This window comes from Rhinolophus sinicus, chromosome 13, assembly GCF_057876585.1.
Source record: "Rhinolophus sinicus isolate RSI-liver-muscle chromosome 13, RSI-T2T, whole genome shotgun sequence".
NCBI classification, from domain to species: domain Eukaryota; kingdom Metazoa; phylum Chordata; class Mammalia; order Chiroptera; family Rhinolophidae; genus Rhinolophus; species Rhinolophus sinicus.
Window position 1 is genome coordinate 44125567 of NC_142513.1, and position 17894 is coordinate 44143460.

The 17894-nt window shown below is 48.4% G+C and overlaps 1 pseudogene; it reads left to right on the forward strand.

The window, feature by feature from the left end:
- Window positions 1-11329: 11329 nt before the first annotated feature.
- Window positions 11330-17894, forward strand: part of LOC109438470 (pre-B-cell leukemia transcription factor 2 pseudogene) — a 92070-nt pseudogene continuing 85505 nt past the window's right edge.

Consider the following 17894-nt stretch of genomic DNA (forward strand, 5'->3'; position numbering starts at 1 on the left):
TGACTCCCTTTACAGAAAGCACTTGCAAAGGGGACATGCTGTTCTTTTCTACTGCAGTCACTGCACATCACTCTCTGATATAGTTCTCCCATCCAAATGGGGCTGAGGGAGCCTGATGCAGTCAGCTGGGCTGCTGTCCAGGCTTTCATGGTCTCTGAGGTCATTTAGCTGTAACTAGCTAAAAACAGCAACTCTTAGTCAAAAGCACAGTCTCTTGTGTCACAGACGTCACCCTGACATCTGTGCCTTCCTAGGGACAGAGCCTTCCTATGGAGGAGTAACTTCCATGAATCAGTTGCAGTCATGCTCCCTAAACACAGACCTTGTGAGGTGTGACTAAAGGCTTCAGAATTTAGTTTTTGGAGATGTGTCTTGGTTAATAATCATTAATCATGTCCCTCTTAAGTAAAATGTTTGAGCCAATTTTTGTTCTCAATTAGTAATAAAATTTAAGCATTTGGGACATATATAATCAGTATTCAGTGAATGCTAAATTACTATTTTGGAAAAAAAGGAAAAAGAGCATGTACTTAGAACGTAATTCAGGACCTTGGGGCAGCATCTGGGATTTCTCTTTGGAAGTCAGCATGGAGAGAGGAAACATCCCTGAGCTCCTGGCTCTGAGAAGTGTGCTGGATGCAGCAGTAGGAGGGTCACCACCCCCAGAACACCTGCCAGAGCCCTCTGAGGGTGTCCTTACAGATGGCACCTGACTTTGACCTAAGAGAGAAAAATCATGGGTTGCAGCTGCACTGTTTCCCTAAACTGTGTTATAATTTTCATTCGTCCATAGATTTTTAAAAATGCCTTTTTGTGGTAAGCTTAAGGTTATATTAGTACTAGATATATTAGAACTTTATCTCCTAGAAATCATGTGTGTCTTTTTTTTTTTTTTTTTGGAGTGGGAGATATAAATAAATAACCTTGGGTAAAATTTACCTGTCACTGTCCCATGCACTATTAGCCTCCAACATGAAACATGCAAATTATTTTCCATGTTAGGGGAGTTAAAATGGCTCTTTTCCTATAGGAGCAGTTAGGACATTAGGAAGATGCCTCCCTTATCCTATCAGGGCATTAAAGAAAAGACAACAGAGCCCCAACCCCACCCTCACCAAACCTCTCCCACCAAGCCTGCCTTCCATCTTGATGATTGGTGTCTGAAATCTGCAAGATCCCTGGACATTTAAGATAAACTATGGTTGACACCAGTACTTAACCTCCTTTCTCCCTCCCAGGACCTGAGCAAATCCTCCCCAAAGTAAGTCAGACAGAGCCTCCTGCTCCAGGGCAGCGGAAGAGTCTGCAGAAGCAGCACGCTGAGGTTCTTCCCTTTCCCGGAAAAGAGAAAACCCTTGATCCTGAGAAGTGGCTTCCTTGTCCACTGACAGCTCTCAGGTCAGACTATGCTGAGAAAAGGCACAGCCCCAGTTAGACACAGCTCATCCATGTAACCGCTCTTCTAGTTAGAGGTGGTCCCATCAAACTACTGGAGTAATAAAAGGGATTTCTACATGACAACAGCTGCAGGTTTGGATGGGAATTTGGGGGACCCTCCAAGAATTGAGTGCTGAGTCAGTACCCTCTTTCGGAATTTAAAAGGAAAGAAATCGGACCCCTACTATATGTTGCAGATCAGCCGTGTTTCCTCTGGATGAGGTTCTGACTGGGCCCTTCCAAACTCCTAGGTGCTGTGATGTCTCACATTAAATCTAAAATTAAGTCCACTTGTGGCTCATAGAAAAAGGTTTCAAATCAGAGACCTGTTCCTTTTTGCTTTTTGCCACCCAATAGAAAAAAGACTGAGAAACTTTTTCTTATCCCTTTTACCTCTAACTTCATAGCAATAGGTGGGGATTAGTTTTCTTGTAAGAGCGTCTTAATACATTGATCATTTTGTTCTCATCGCTGGAGTTTTCAACTGGAGGGAAGTGGGGACTGAGCTAGCACAGAGTCCTTTACTTTGCATTCTTCAACCCGCTAAGACACCTCAAAGCACCAGCCCTATGCAAGCAGGCCACTGCAGAGCAGGCTCCCTAAAGAAGCTATTGTTTTGTGTGAACACCCATTTCTGCTCACTCAATAGTAGCATAAAGATTTCATCAAATAGCATGGAGAAAGTTCACTTGGAGTGAGTAGCTAACTGGAGTCATTTAGGATCATGTCCCCTGTCACCCGAACCCAGCCTTTCATCTGTCTGTGTGTTGTTTTAGCCAGGCTGAGTCTGGCAGAAGTAACACCAAGTCCATTCAAGGCAATTAACAATCTGTAGGGACCCAACTGTTGGGCACAGCTGCACAGCATCATCTTGTCATTACCATTTCCAAATAAATATTGGCAACACATGGGTTAAAATATGAAAGCCTGAGTCCCATCACTGGACTGTAACAAAAGCCAGAGCAGGGGATTAATCTAATGGGGGGACTAATCTAATGAGAAAAGTAGTTCTTATACTGTCAGCAGCCACAGATCTTAGAAGGGATCTTCCCTTCGGGATTAGAATCTGTTGTTGAAGGAAAGACAGAAAATTTGAGCTGAAAGGAAACTTTTACAGCCATTTAACACAACCTCTCCATTTCTCAGAGACATTTCTCCGTGTTTCAGAGACAATGGGCATTTGTCCCAGGTCACCCAGCTGGGGAACAACAGACATGGATCTGGTATACAGTATTAGGGATGCCTAAAGGTGGGTAGTGCTCTGGCCACAGGGCTTGTGCCAGGGATGGGTGATATGAGGACATGTGGCAAAGTGGAAGACAGAACTGCCATTGAGCAAGATGGCAACCAGAGAACATCAAGTCAGGTGACCTTGCAAGGCGGATTGTGTGGGTTAGACAGAGTAATTCAGAACTTTGCACACAAGTGGAATCCACCTACCACAAAGACACATGAAGCCAAGTCACGCTGACCACTATCCCTAAAAACAAGTCCTCAATATCCAAGTATTCTCACCAGCAGGGTCTATTAGCCAACATCTTAGCAGACTCAGAAATCACAAAAATTCAAAGGCTCTCAAAAATAATGCTAGACTTGATAAATGACTACATGGACAACATTTCTAGTTAAATGAAAAGCTGTTGAGGAGCCCTGTCAGTGTTCATTGTGCTTTATATGGAAAGGCAGAAAAGGGTGGCCTCTTGTCATGTGGGAGACCCTGCTCGCTGTGCCATTTGTCGTGCACGGCGGCCTGCGGGGTCTTTGCTCCTGCTCCCCAGACAAGAACGCAGGATATGGTGAGGCCAAAAAGAAACACCCACGGAGCCATAGGTAGGGGAGTCATACCACTATGGTCTCACTGGAGGCTGGGTTCACTGGACGTGCGACCTGCTGTCCATTTTTCTGCCAACCAACCAACGACTTTCCTCCACTCTCCTGGTCTCTCCTCCTCTCTCCTCTTCAGCTCTCCTCAGCTCTCCTCGGTAGCCACAGCAGTTATACTAGCGGCAAATTGGCCAACTGGCTACAGCTGACGGCCATCCACTACCCGAGCCAGCACCCCTCCACGTGAGGCTGAGAGCCTGGAAACTGCTTTTTGGGACTCTGTCCCCACACTCCACCCCTAAAGGGTCTCGCCTCACAATCTACACGACAAGCATCTTTCGCGAGGGTCCCTGTGCCGTATTAGCCTACTGACACCTACGGACGAAAAGAAACGGTAGTCTTAGGAACCAACAATGGCAAATCCCTTCCATCTGGGAGGACACATGCTAGCTTTTTGTCCTGGGAAAGGAGGGTCGCTGCCACTGGCACATTTCCCGGTTTGTGATACCAGACATTTATGGCAGTGCTTGGGGTCCCTTGTGGAGTTTCAACATGTAACAGAACAGGGGACCCCATAATAGGCCATAGTGAGAGCACATAGATTCCTCGCAAATTCATCCCGGTATCGGGACCTCTGTATACTACAGTCACTTGCGGTGGCCACTCAGCCACCACCCCTGGCGTCACTTGCAAATCATGAGTCAAACTGGCCCCCCATGGGACTATCAGGCCCAACCACAGACAGTGGGGGCTTTTGGCCTGCCAGGGCCAAGTCCATTGCTGCCATTCCCCTGCTTTCAAGCATGTGGGTGCTGGCAGCAAAATGTTCCCATTTCTGCCGTAGCCTGGCTTTAACAGTCTCTCTTGTGGTAACTTGTAAATGAATGGGAGCGGCCGTTCGATGTAGCAGAGCTTCTACTGGTGTGGGCCCTCCTTTTTGTGGTCTCTGATTCAGGATTCTCAAGACGTCCCATAGACGCGAGGCCCAGTCACGCATCGTAGGAGGGTGTTTTGACACCCGGAGACCTTACTTCAAAAGACCATTATAACATTCAATCATACCAGCTGCTTGTGGATTGTACGGGGTGTGAAACAACCATTGCATGTCCATCCTGGCAGCCCAGCGCTGCACTTCTTGCCCCGTAAAATGGGTACCCCTGTCACTTTCAATGACTTGGGGGCACCCATAGAGGGCGCACAGCCGTGTAAGGGCGACCACTGTATGCCGCTGATCCGCAGCCGGACAGGGCCAAGCACACATCAACCCCGTAGCAGTGTCCACTGCTGTAAATGCATATATCGCATTGCGGGCCTTAGGCAGGGGTCCAATGTAATCCACTTGCCAGCGAATGAGGGGCACCCTCCCTCGCATAATCTGCTGTATCTCCCAGGGGAGCCTCCGCCTTTGGGGGCTGTCCTGGGCACAGACGGCACAGTCATAGCAGGCATCTGCTATCTCCTGCCATTTCAAAGGCAGGCCCCAGCGTCTGCTCACCTGCCACATGGTTCAGCTTCCAGCGTGCTGCAATTTCCTATGCAGCCAGTGGGCCACATCAGTGGCAGGAGCCCGCTCTAACCATCATACCCGTGCTAGGGCGTCTGCTTCATCGTTACCTGGGGACATTAAGGGGGAGTGACCTGTGACATGCATTAAGGTCACCTCCTTTCTCTGCCCTAGGTCCCAGAGGTCCTGCCACATGGCTTGACCCCACAGTGGACAGTGTCCTACCAACCAGTTTTAGTGTTTCCAAGTAGGGAGCCACAACGTTAGGCCCCGGAACACCGCCCAGCTGTCAGTGCAAATAACTAGGGGCCCAGGCTCATGGCTGATTACCATCCACACAGCCCGTAATTCAGCCCACTGGCTACTCTGGCCTGCCCCAGTATCAAACCAAATGGTGTCTGTTTTGGGCTGCACACCAATAGCCGTCCAAACAGCTGCAACCCCTTGACTAGAACCATCGGTAAACCAGGCATCCTCAGGTACTGGGGACTGTCCTTCTTTGTAGGGCGAGGGCTCCAAGTCCTCCCCTCTAGGCAGAGCACTTGGCTCAGCCTGGGCTACAAGCTCCACAGGCCCCAGGACCTGTTGTAGCTCTGTGCTCAAAGGGCTTGAACTAAGGGTACTATGTTGCTCCAAGTAGGCACCCCACTTGGCGAGGGTGGTGGTCTGTTGCCACCCCCGTTTTGGGTCCCTGGGTCCATGTACGGACCCACCCCTGGACAGGATAGGTTGTTCGAACCAACACGCGTGCTGTTCCTGTGATGGCTTCTGTGGCCACTAGGGCTACATACACAGCAGCCAGCTGTTTCTCTATTAGAGAGTAGCGGACCTCCGCTCCTTTCCATAATTGGGACCAAAATCCCACTGGCAACCGGAGACGCTCCTGCCGTTGCCAGAGGCCCCATCCGTACCCCTCTTGGGTTACGTGAACATCAAGTTCAAATGGGCGGACGGGGTCCACTACTTGCAGAGCCTGTGCCTGCTGCACTGCCCGTTTCGTGGCAATGAAGTCTTGCTCTATAGCCTCTGTCCAATCCCATGAGGCCCCCTTTTTTATCATATTGAACAAGGACCTTGCCATTTGTGCTAAATGGGGTACAAACGCCCGCCAATATCCTAGCAGACCCAAATACGTCTGCAATTGAGAGACCTTGGTCGGCCGGGGAAAGGCTTGTATCTTATCAATGATTGCCTCAGGTATAACCTTTGTCTTACCCGACCACACAACACCCAAAAACTTGACGGATAAGCCAGGCCTTGGACCTTTTCCTCATTCACCGCCTAGCCACGTGACTTCAGGTGGCGGAGAAGAGAGGGAACTGCTTGCTCTAAATCAGAAAGAGAATCTGAGGTTAACAGAATGTCATCAACATAATGAAACAAGGCCACAGAGGATGGGTGATCCCACTGTGCCAAATCCTGGGCCACGAGCCCGTGGCAGATAGTGGGGCTGTGCAAGTATCCTTGCGGAAGGACTTGAAAAGTCCACTGCCGCCCATCCCACGTAAAAGCGAACTGCTCTTGACACTCGGGTGCAACGTCAATGGAGAAAAAAGCATTGGCCAAATCCACTACATAGTGATATGTCCCCAGGCGGACATTCAGACGATCCATTAAATCATGAATTGAAGGCACTGCAGCGTGCAAGGGTGGCGTCACCTTAGTTAACTCCCTATAGTCCACAGCCATTCACCAGGTCCCATCTGGCTTCTTGACAGGCCATACTGGGGAGTTAAAGGGACTGTGCGTTGGCCTCACAATATGTGCCTTGTCCAATTCCAATATTGTACGACCAATCTCCTCCTGTCCTCCTGGCAGGCGGTACTGTCGCACTGTAACCACGCACCAGGGCTGTGGCAACACTTAAGGAGTGTGGTGAGCATGCCCGCGTGTCACCGCTTTCACCACCCAGATCCAGAGACGGAACTCTCCTACCGATGTCTGTAAGCTGAGGCCATGTAGCACGTCCACCCCTAGAATATACTCCGGAACGGGGGAGACATAAACCTTGTAGGTATGAGGAGGAAAAAAGTGGAAAAAAGGTCCATTTTTGCCCTGGGCCTTCAGAAAGCATCAAAAGCTGCTCTTCAGGGATGTGCCCTACTTCCTACATCAACACATTCATAACCCTCTTTGAAAGCAGAGACCAAATTTTGGAGGCAGACCCCTCCACTGCACCCACCCCCAGCTGTGTCTCTGGGTAAGAAATCAGCTATTGTAATTCTCTACCAGGCATTGAAGCAATTCTGGAAAACTGGCATTGCACCAGTGCAACATTTTGGGACAACACTTAGCAGTGCTACCAAAAAATGTGGGACAATTACAATGCATGAATCTCCAAAGTTTGCTTTTGGCAATGTTTGTGCTTTAAAGGCAGAACATAACCTAATAAATAAAAATCACACTTATTTACTTTTTTTTTTTTTTTCAGTTTCATTTTAATACCTGAGGCTGGAGGCCATTAAACTGTTTTCTTGTTAAAAGTGACTTGTGTTTATGGTGATATATTACCTGCTACTTTTTCCTGGGTGTAGCCCTCTCTGAACCCTGCAAAGTTTATGCTGGACTAGAAGATGAGGGTCCCAGAGCACTGTGAGACCTTCTGAAAACAAGGACTGGAATGAGAACCTGGTGTACTACTCCCCATCTTTTAAACACCTGAGGCAGTTCTTGCTCTCATGGACTGGATCTAGAACTAAGTCAGGTAGCAAGGGTGAAGACAAAGAGAAGGGTTTAATATAACATTCCTATCCCCCAAATTGGAGTCCTTAGTGACCATGAAAACAGGAAGGGGGCGAGGCCTCATTTAGAGAAGGGAAATGCCTAGGAAGTGTGGGCAGTGCGCTGGGAGGGGTTGCTTAGAAGGAATCCATTCCCAGCTGAGGGGGCAATCAAGCCTAGGAGAGGAGAAGGCTGGGGTAGGGTGGGGAGCCCTGGCCTGGGGACAGAGGAGGGGACAGCCACTCCTAAGATTGTTTCCTAAGGACAAGTTACAGTCCCCATCGTTGGCCTTGCCTTTGGGTAATTAGGCACCAAAAGGGAGCCAGGGAGGTTCATACATCTTGTCAACAGTTTTACTTTCCCTGGCACATCAACTCTCAGCTGCTTGGGCAGCTGAGCTGTCCACAAGTGCCAGGAAATACTGGTCTACATTCGTCTCACCCAAAGCTGACAGTGTCCCTCTGGAAAGCAGCTTAAATTTGACAGGACAGGATACACTTTGGGACTGTTTGCAGCAGATGAGGAAAGAGTATCTCTTTTTATGATTTATTTCTGTAGCAGGTGTCACCGTGGAATTTAAAGCAGAGAGACTTACCTCCTTGGCATGGTCAGAATGTCTTTTGAAGATAACTAGAGTACAAATACCTTTGACTAGGAGACGAGAATGAATGAGTCAGTAAATGGAGTAAAACTGAATTTTAGTATATCTGTGAGATAGATATGTATGCTTAATAGGTGAATGAACAATTGAGTCAATATATTTACATGTTGTAATATATCTCAGCTGTTTCCTTAAAAGCAAATTTCTGAGCTACATTTCTTTCTATATTGTGTGTATAATCCAAATATAAATTGGAGCTTCACGTGGCCCAGTGAAATAAGCACAGTCCCCAAAACAAAAGTATGAAAAGTTAGTTTCAATTGTCACTCAACTGTCTGGAAGAATGTTAAAGGAGATTCAATTTACAAACCAGGGGAACACTTCTTAAAATTTGTGGGGACAGCGCCAGGAGTGCAGTTTCCAGGCTCTCGGCCTCACGTGGAAAGGTGCTGGCTCAGGTAGTAAATGGCCATCAACTGTGATTGAATGGCCATCAGCTGTAACCAGTGAGCCATTGGCCACTAATATAACTGCTGTGGCTACGCTAGCAGCAGATGGGGGCTAGCAGGAAGATGGTGGCTGGCAAGCACGAATTGCAGTTAGCACGGGGGATTGCAGCTAGCAAGTGAGGTTGGTTGGCAGAAAAGCAGAGAGCAGGTTGAGGATCGTGTGGCTCTTGTTTCTTGTGTCTCCAACCCAGCTGCCAGCGAGAATATAGTGGTATGACTCCTCTATCTATGGCTCCATGGGTGTTCTTTTTTGGCCTCACCATGTCCTGCGTTCTTATGTGGGGAGCGGGAGCAGAGACCCCGCCTAACACTGCATGACAAAATTCTATTCGATTTTCTTGTTCTTCCAGAATTCTGTAGCTTCGCACTTTAAATGCAAAAACTCATTACTTCCAGCCTTTCGGTCTATCCTATTTTAATCTGTCTGCCTCTGTCAGCATTCTTCAGTGGCTGAGAAGTTGTCTCTCCTCTCTATCCATTACCTGAATTCTTCAAACCAAGAAAGGCTCAGAGGCCGATCAAGAAGCAAGCCTTCCCTTCCTATCTTCCTGTTCACCCAGGTTCATCTTTGTCTGTCTTCTCCACATCTACATCCCAAACCTGACTGCCCAACAGAGAACCCTCCTGGGGAGAAAGCAAGGGATGAGGCTGAGACATAACATTCAGAATTCTCCTTCTTAGGTGATGTATCTGGGAGAGAAGAGCAGGGGGATGCATTTTGGAAGTGTCATTTTTCATGTGAATAAATCTTGTTGCCATAACACTTCCTTGGTCAAGCTCTGCAGATTTCTGCAAAGAAAAGCCAATGCTCACACATGCCAACCAGGGGTTTCTTCCGAGTTTCTTCCCGCACTCCTTTCCTGGGGATGAGTGTAACCCCTCGAAGACCTCTCTGAGACTCTGAAAGCTGCACAATTCTGAGTCTTCACTGTGCTTTTTAACAGGTCTTAGGATTGTGGGATGGGATGCTCCAGGGTTTTTGCCTGTGGAAACTCGTGGAGAAGGCTATAACACCAAGTAAGTGTCCTCAGGGTTTCAGTTTGCCTTTGTGCCACACATGCCTCAAGCCACCTCAGCTGGCACCTTAGCAGGTGTGGAAGGAGAGATGGATGAATGAAGACAAACAAGCCAAGTGTAGGAGGCACAAGGTGCCATCTCCAGCTCCTGAAACCCTGCGCTGAGGCAAGGGAGCCTCCATACCACCAGACTGGTAGCTCACAAAGTAGGGACTTACTCTTTCTTCAAATTTCAGAGATTCAGACAGAGGGTGAACACATTATGACTGTGCAGTTGGAAATTCTTGAGCAATAGTAGCATGTGAGCAGGAACACAGGAAATGTCTGTGCAAACATGTGACATTGGGGCAGATGTTTGCCTTGGGCAGACCCAGCCTGCCTTAACCCCAGGCTGAGATGATGGCACCCAGCTATCCCAGCTCCTCCCACATTTTCCTTTGCACAGGTTGTTCCCTTAATAAAATCTGTGCAAATTTAACTCTGTCTTGGCTTCTACCGGGCTCACCCATGTGACTCTCAGGGCTGGAGCTGGGCTGGTGCATAAGCAGCTGAGTGACTGGATAATCCTGCGACATACTGACCCTCTCAACACAGAATACATTTCCTCAAGGAGTTCATACCCCAGATGCAGAAAACAGAGTAACATATGTGACATCACCAGAAGACAGTGCTGGAAATGGTAACAATCGAGTGAAGGGAGCCTCCCTGGAACTGAAATGGCTGCAGGTGTGGAGAAGCAGCTTCACAGCAGAAAAGGGTCTTAAATCAGGCTTTGGAAGGTGGACACAATTGCTCTGCAGGGAGGGTATAGCCAGGAGATCTACAGAAAGGACAGTTGGCACAGAGGTGTTAATCTTGGGACAAGTGAGGTCAAGCCCTGGCATTTTACCTTTAAAAGGAGGAGAGTCTCATTGACCAGCCCCCCAGCCCCTGAGCAGGTAGAACCCCCAGTGATTCTTTCACAGCAGGCTTTCTTGTTACTCACTGCTCATCACATTAGTAATTTTGAATAATTCATGCAAGTATTTGTTGAATGTCAGTGCCCCCAGACAGCATGGTGCACAAGGAATGGGCCTGAATATTTTTATTCACTCAGTACCTGGTTCTGTGGCTGGTATGTTGTAGGTACTCAAGAGCATGTGTCAATTAAACATGCAGTTGCCAAGACTGCTGCTCCCCGACCCCCATGCCACTGCAGGCGTGGAGACTAGATCTGGGGCTCTCTCCTTAGGCCTCAGGGTGCTCCCAGCCTCTGCCACCCACAGACAGATATGTAATCCAGGTGGGCCCTGGTTTGTTCCTGGGACAGAAAGGCCTGGACCTAGGGCCAGGACTGATGGCAGAAGCAGCAGCAGAGGGACATCTGGGTACCCAGCTCAGAGGAGCCCTACTTGTGGGACTCCCTCTGGGTAGGGAGCCACTGCTGGGAAACTCCCTTGGGGTCACTGCACCTCTACAAGCTCCAACCAGGCCCCTTCTGCACTGTGGCTTGTACAGCCTGGAAAAGTGAGACAGAAGAGCAAAGGACCTGAGAGACTAGTGTGTTCACCTCCTGAATCCCAGACGTGGGGGCCCTGCCCTCTGCTGGCCAGGCCTCACAGAGCCCTAGGAAATCAACAGGTGAGAGCCTGGAGCGTTCTCTAGGAACATAGCCACAAGGCAAGAAGGGGGTCATTCTCTCCCCCAAGACCTAATGTCCACCTGCCCTCCCTGAAAGATGACGAAGGCCTTGTCTGAGGAGGAGGAGGAGGAGGACAAAGAGCAGGAGGAGAAAGCAATGTTGGCTGACCCATGTAGAAACCACTGGGTCTTGGGCAGGTGTCCTCTTGTGAGGGGAACAGAGTGGGTGCCAGAAGAGCCAACAAGTACCAGCCGGTGGTGGTCACACTCACCAAGTGTGGCTTGTTTCCTCCACAGCAAGGTTGTCGAATAACAAATGAAATCATGGAGCACATGCTACGACTTTTCACTTTGGAATCACTTCTGCACCCATTTACAAACCTCAGATCCTTTATGGTCAAACAGTGTTAACCCCCTTTTTGACATGCAATTACATATTTAACAGTTTCCAAAAGAATAGATCCAGGCTTCAAACATAAAGACCAAGCCCAAGTTGCAGATTCCAAAGAACAAGCCACAAATCTGATGGCCAGTCCCAAGGGGAGCTCCACAAGTGTCATGAGCTCAGTGTCCTCACTAGAAAGCACATATTGCCCTCAGCCCACCAGGCTGGCGGCTGTGAAGAAGTAGCAGTGATGCCTCCAGACTCCAGGCCAGCAGCCCGAAGGATACCTGTGAGCCCTGTGGGCAATGGGAGGTATCCAGGAAGAAATGCTTGGGAGTGGAAGCCCAGACAGACCCACAGGGTGGTTCAGGGATGGGGAGGCAGACAGTGAACATCTTTTCACCAGGTCAGGTAGAAGAAATCATGCTTCACTCAGCAAATATTGAGTATCTACCATGAGCCAGGCTCCACGCAAAGTACTCAGAATACAATGGCAGGCAAACAGACACCATGCCATCTCTCCTGGCAGCTGAGAGAGGAGGACAATGTTGGTCACAAAGTCAGCTATATATTTGTGTTAGCATGCATGCACATGCACACACACACACACACACACACACACACACACACAGAGTGAGAAAAGTGTGAGGCCCATGTCAAGGAGTGTATCTTCTGTGAGTGGTTGGAGGGATGGTGGTCAGGAAATGCTTCTTGGAGGAGGTGGCGCTGCACTGAAATTGGAAGGAGGAATGGCCTTGAGGGTTGAATGGAGTGTTGGGAATGGACATCAGCGTGTGCAGCCTCCCGAGTCAGATGAGGCTGGCACACCTGACTTACCGAAAAAAAAAAAAAGGTCATTGTCATTGCAGGAGGAAGAGAGTGGACCAGAGAGAGGCTGTGAGGGAGGCCAGAGCCTGCAGGCCATTCTCACCAGTTTTGTTTTTGTCCTGAAAGCAAGAAGGCGTTGAAGTTGATTAAGCACTGAGATGGGGGAGGGGCATAAATGGTGGTGAAGTTGTTGGACACAGGGAGCAAAGCAGAAAAACCAAGAGGAAGGCCAGGTCCAAGCCTGTGGAGAGCACTGGTATGGATAAGGATGGAGATGGCAGGTAGACTTGAGAAACTCTAGAGAGGTGACGTGAACAGAGCCCCGGGGATGCGTTGGTAACTTAGAAAGGCCATCTCAGTTCTTCTTTCCTGCAGAGTCACAGTCTGTTTCCACAATAGCCTTGTCTGCATGCCAGCATCATCTGGTAAGATTTATGAAATGCTCATACCCAAGCCCGACCCCCAGAGACTCTGATTTCTTGGGCCTGGGGTAAAGCCTGGGTATCTGGATTTAATGCAGATGATTCTGATAAGTACCAACAAGGTTTGAGAGCATGGCCCTGCAGTTCTAAAGTGTCCTCTAAGCTGGACTGGGAGGAACCTGAAGGCTGAGTGGTGGCAGCCAGGTGATATACAGGCTGCGGGAGCAGGACCTCAAGCAGATTACAGTCTCCATGATTACTGGGGACGGCAAGGTCTAGCCTTTCACCCCCTGCATTCGACGGAATTTGACTCTCCTTGTTTCTTCCTATGCTTTCTGGAGCCTGTCTGGTGGCAGAACAATAAGAAGAGTAGAGAAAGGAAACTCAAACCAGTCAATTCTAAAACCCATCCTGGGGAAACTGTCAGGCTCCTGTGCAGCACTGAGCTGTCGCTAGCTTTCACCCCCAAACATGGCAGCTGCTGCCCTGAGCTGGCAGCTGCTGTCCTGGCACTGGGCCTTACAGAAATGTCTCCTTCACTGTGGGGAGCCATGGTTACAGGAAACTCTGAGCTTTGCAGAATGGCTCGGTTTATGCTACCTGTTTCCTCCCCCTGAGGCAATTGTCTCTGCCTGCACCTGAGGGGAGCTTGAGCTTGTAAGCTGCTGAGGAATTTGGTGGGAGCAGCCCAGTTCCCAGACACAGAAGGCTGATGCCTATCAGGGCAATTGATAAGATAACTACTTGTGAGAGTTTCGGTGAATGTTGTATCCTCTATGTGAAAGCTAAAGAATTTACATTTGTTATGTTAATACATACTTGCACGTGCTCAAACTGCTTATATGGGTGCAGTAAAATAAACTTAGTGTCTTCAGGATCACTGAAGTCCGAGATCACCATCATATGTGAAAGTGTCTTTTATTCATTCCCACTCCCCCATTCGGGAACCCATCGACTCGTGGCGGCTGGCCCGTCACACTTCACAGATTGTCATTTGTCAGCTGGCCGGGATGAATGAGGGCCATCTCCTCTCCTAGGCTGTGGCTTAAGGTCTGCCTGAGGGGTGAGACACTGGCTTCTCTGAGTGTTTTATGCCCCTGCTAGTTCTGTCTATTTGGGACATTTTCCAGGGAAAACCTGTCAGCTGTGAGAACGAGAGCACACTTTCCTGATATAGCTGATAAACAAATAGTTTTCCTTTATCCATCTTTCATGGCCAAAATACATATGTGATTGTGGCTCATGACTTTTCTCTTTAGAAGAGAAGAATGGCCTTTCCCAGCTTCCATCTCCCTTCCTTTCTCCTTTCCTCTTCCTCTCTCCTTGCCTCTCTCCCTTCCTCCTCCTCTGTTTTTCCCATTCCTATTTCCTGTGCCACCTCTGCCCCAGCCTTTTCTTCTGTGTTACTCCTCACTGTAATGCTCAGCCTCAATGCGGAGCGTTTCAAAACTATTTTTCAACTGAGTTTGCAGCACTCTGTGTCTTTGAAAAGAAAGGGATATGAAATTTCTCATCAGAACAAACCTGAGGTGGCCTTTCCCAGCAAGGAGAAAATGACTTTGACAGTGAGGGCTGGGTGCTTTATCCATGTATCAGATTGGGGGCTGTGAGTCATGGTGTTCATGGCAGAGGGGAGCAACTCAGGGGCATTGCTGGAGTGTGCTCACATCCTCGCACATTGTTCCAACAGCTCCTGTTATGGTGGAGACAGGAGATCTAGCTCCAGAGGCTACCCAGCGACCTCTGCTCACTGGCACTGATACCTGAGTGAGTTGGGGCCGGGGACCATTGACCTTCTCCAGTCCATGACTAGCAATGCTAAAGATGTTTGCCTGAAGTTGATCACTTAGGAAAAAGTTGACATTTGTGCAGCACACTTATTTCTTGAAGACTGAGATGTCTGTGACTAATATATTTTAGGACAATGTTTGGAAACTGCACTTGACTTTTACAAATGTACTTAAATTTCTAAACTTCAACAGTGTGGAACATTTCATTAATAACCTAAGGATGCCAGACAATGGGACCTGAGTGTAACATTCATGTCAATGTGGCTACGTTTTATCTCTGGATGCACGGAGGGTTTTGCAAATTGAAAACCAACATGCATTCAGGTACTAACGGCCCCTCCATGTTCCAAGCCAACACTGTGGTGGGTGCTGGGAATAGACATGTAGAGATGACAAATGAAGTCCCCAGGTTCATGGGCTTACATTTTAGTGGGGATATGGATAGCAAGCAAACAACCAACTAAACAAGGAAGCAGGTGGGCTCTGATACTCACATCACACAGGGCTATGTGACTAAGGCTGGGGTGAGCATCTTCTTGGCAAGGTGGCCAGGAAAAGAGTGACCTCTCTCCCTGTGTTAGGGTGGAGCCAGCTGTGCAGACTCTGGAGAGGGCTTTCTTTATGGGAAGGACAGGGAGTACAATGACCCTGAAGGCTGGTTGGGCCCGTGTGTGCCAAGAACAAAAGGAAAATAGGTTTGGTCAGTGGAGCAGTGCCAGGGAGCATGATAGGAAAACCTGTGGACAGTGGGCCAGGGGCCAGGTCATGGCATCCCTCATAGTTACTGGTTATGCATCAGTGTGCTGACAAGTTATAAGCAGATGGGCAAAGGCAGGAGCTGAGTTGTGCTGTAAGAAGGTTACTCTGTAGATGATGTAATACAGAGTTGTACACCTGAAATCTATGTAATTTTACTAACAATTGTCACCCCAATAAATTTAATTAAAAAAAAAAAAAAAGAAGAAGGTTACTCTGGTAACTCCATGGAGAACAGAATACAAATGTATCCATTTGCTTATTCTTCCTTTAAAATAAAATGCTATTGGGAGTCAGCCCTTTTCGTTACCACCAAAGGTATATGAGGAATAAGACCATGTCACAGTGAGCGAAGACAGCCCAATCCATAAGGCATTGGTGGAGGGGGCTCACTGTGAGCCCAGGAATACAACACCACAGGTACCTGTGCTGTACTGAGATGCTGAAAGCTCTTGAAGCACAGAGGAACCAACAGGAACTCTGGAGGAAATTAGAGGAGGTCACACAAGGAGAAGTCCCTTGAGTTGGGTCCACTAAGCCAAGAGCATTCATTCTTGTTGACAAAAGGGGTATGCAGAATGCAGAGGCAGGCGGGAGCAGGAGGGCTTCAAGGGGTGGGTGTCAGGAACACTGTGAGGATGCAGACTGTGAAGTGAGGTTGGTAAGGAAGCATGGGGACAGGTAAAGAGTGGTCCTAGCACTAAACAAAGAGCTTTGTTCTTTTCCCATCCAGGTGTTTGATCCTAGGTGTTAGAAACTAAATTGAAGTAGTGTGCCTTGCTTTGGTTCCCCCAAATCTGACTCAGGGACTGTGAACAGCAGTTTCTTTGGGAGGTACAGGTACAGTGGGAGGGAAGTGGATGGAGTGATGCAATGAGGAAGGCGGCCAGTGATGGAGGCCAGCAAGCCAGCAGTATGAGATGGGTAATGGGCTTAATCCCTAAAGAAACTCTAGCAACTCTGTAAATCCTGAGCTTAAACATTACCCCAGCCACGGGCGAGGATGCTAGTTGTGTACTGACAGTCTTCCTTAGGCCTTGTCTGCTGCTCCTGGGGTGTGAATCACCTGGTGTGATGACAGCTCAGCTTCCCATGACTCTGGGAAGAGCCCATGGTAGCAGAGATGCCCACATGACGTGGCAAGTCAGGTAGAGCTCTCTGAGGGTGGGCAGAATACTGCCAGGTTGGCCACAGTGACCAGGCCAGGGACAGAGGGACAGCAGGGACAGAGAAGGCAGGGGGGAAGTTCAAGTGGCCCAGAAAAGTCAAATTCATGAACAATATATCACATAGGATTTCAGCCACCACTTGGTTTTACTTTTCTAGAAATTTCATTTTAGAAAACACTAACTGAGAAGTACAAGCAGAAAACATCTGGCATGCTTAGATGTCACTGACTCTCCCTACCAAAGATAAACAAATCACATCTTGACATCTGGAGTGTGAATGTGCTGGCTTACAGGAGGAAACTTAACCTGTCACCCCAAGGAACAAACGCTGCGATGTACTATCTTCACAAACAGAATTTTCCCAGGCTATCATGGTTCTGCAACCCAAGAGAAGGGGAACTGGTAGTCCTTAGATGTCTGGCAGCTTCAGGGGAGGTTTTGTTTTGTTTTGGTTTGTGTTGTGGTTTGCATTCTCATGTTTGTTAAATGCTGCAAACTACTTCCACAATTCCGTCTCAGCAGACTTGCTCCTCTGAAGGACATTTAGGCCCTTTCCCCTCTTTGCATAACTCTTAACAGCAGTACCTAACTGAAATCAATTTTCATCGGAATGAGGGCCCTCAGAGGGCAGAATCTCCCAGTGCCCCTGCAAGAGACACTCCAGCTGGACATATGGATTCCCCGTGGAGTTACAAACTTCTGTATCACAGATCTGCGGTGCGATGAAAGAACCTAAGATCTTTGAGTCTCTAAACCATAAGAAGTGGCCCTGAGAAGCAGTTGTTAGAGCAGAAGATAGTAAGGACACTGGCTGTCACAGCAACAACCTCAGACAGCTGGAAGTGGCAATACCCCTTCTTAGTCAGTTCCAGCTACCATGACGAAGTGCCATAAACTGAGTGGATATGAACAACAGAAATTCAGCCACAGTTCTGGAGGTTGGATGTCCAAGATCAAGATGACAGCAGATACAGTTTCTGGTGTGTTCCTGGTTCTTAAATGGCTGTCTTCTCTCTGTAACCTCACATAGTAGAAGGAACAAGGGAGCTCTCTGGGATCTCTTTTGTAAGGGCACTAATCCCCTTCATGAGGCCTCTAACCTCATGATCTAATCACTTCCCAAAGCCCCCACCTCCTTGGGGGAATAGGTTTCATTGGTTGAATTTTGCGGGGACACAAATATTCAGTCCACAACAGCCTCCCACAAGGCCATGTCTTGAGATACACCAGAAAGGGCAAAGAAAGCCAAAGTTGGTGATGTGCTCCAGTTTGAGTCCTCCCAGAAGCAGACCCAGGACAAAGATGTGAGTGT